We start from the raw sequence: 1,391 nt of genomic DNA, 5'->3' as shown, positions 1-1,391 counted from the left end.
GTATTGTGGATACGTGAAATGTGTTCAAATGTGATTTGGTCGAACGACTCGGTCAGGTAAGTGGCGACCATGTGATAGGGAGCTAAAGTACAACTCATGCAACGAAACACGCCGTTCAGTTGGTTAATCACAAGTTCGGAATCACCAAGGACGAGAACGCGGGGGGCCCGCAGATCGTGTAAAACATGGAGGCCGATAATGAGGGCTTCATACTCGGCCTGATTATTGGTGCAGCTGAAATCTAACTTGAGAGAAAAATACCATCGGCAATGGTCAGGCGACTGAATTGCGATACCGACACCTGCCGAGGTCGAAGTACTGGAACCATCAAAATGCATAGTCCAATGGTTATCGCGCGTGGTGACGAAACCGATGTCGACGTCGCCTCCCTCAAAACCATAAGGGGATGGGTGTTGTGCCAGGAAGTCGGCGAGGGCTTGCCCCTTGACGGCCTTTTGGGGTACATACTGAAGGCTGAACTCGGATAAGGCGAGTGTCCATTTCCCGATTCGACTTTTGACAATAGGCCGAGTCAGCATGTAACGAATTACGTCGGTTTGGGCGATGACCTGCGTAACTGTGGGGAGCATGTAATGCCGAAGCTTGGATGCAGCAAAAAACAACGCTAAGCAAAGTTTTTCGACAGAGGAATAGTTAAGCTCTGGTGAATTCAGGTTTCGGCTAAGGTAAAAGATAGCTTGTTCGCGTCCGACGTTGTTATCTTGTGCAAGGAGGCATCCAATGGATTCAGTAGTTGCCGAAATGTACAATTTAAGGGGTTTGTTGCGACAAGGTGGAACGAGCACCGGTGGGGTGGAAAGGGCCACCTTGATTTGCGTAAATGCAGCTTGATGCTCGTCCCGCCATTCAAATCGGTCGGTCTCTTTCAGTTTAAGGAGTGTAGAGAATGCTTTCATCTTACCGGCCGAATTGGCGATGAAACGACGGAGGAAATTGATCTGCCCGAGTAACGACTGGAGCTGTTTCTTTGTTGTCGGAGGTGGGGCGCTAATGATGGCGCAGGCTTTATTTTCATCGACCTCGATGCCGCGATGGTGCACCAAAAATCCTAGGAAATTACCGGCCGAAACACCAAAAGCACACTTGGCCGGGTTCATCTTGAGGTTGTTCTTGCGCATGCGAAGGAACGCTTGCCTCAGGTTGTCCAGATGTGTTTGGCGACGTTTGGATTTTACGACCACATCATCGATATAAACTTCGACGATTGTACCGATTAAGTCGTGGAAGATCATATTCATGGCTCGTTGGTATGTGGCGCCGGCATTCTTGAGGCCGAAAGGCATGACTACCCATTCGTAAGTACCAAGTGCCCCCGGGCAACGGAAAGCCGTCTTGTGGACGTCAGCTTCGGCGATGAAAATCTGGTTGTA

The sequence above is a fragment of the Pyrus communis genome, chromosome 3 (assembly GCF_963583255.1).
Source record: "Pyrus communis chromosome 3, drPyrComm1.1, whole genome shotgun sequence".
NCBI lineage: Eukaryota > Viridiplantae > Streptophyta > Magnoliopsida > Rosales > Rosaceae > Pyrus > Pyrus communis.
The sequence above is the reverse complement of the archived record's forward strand: the minus strand, read 5'-3'. Positions refer to the sequence as shown.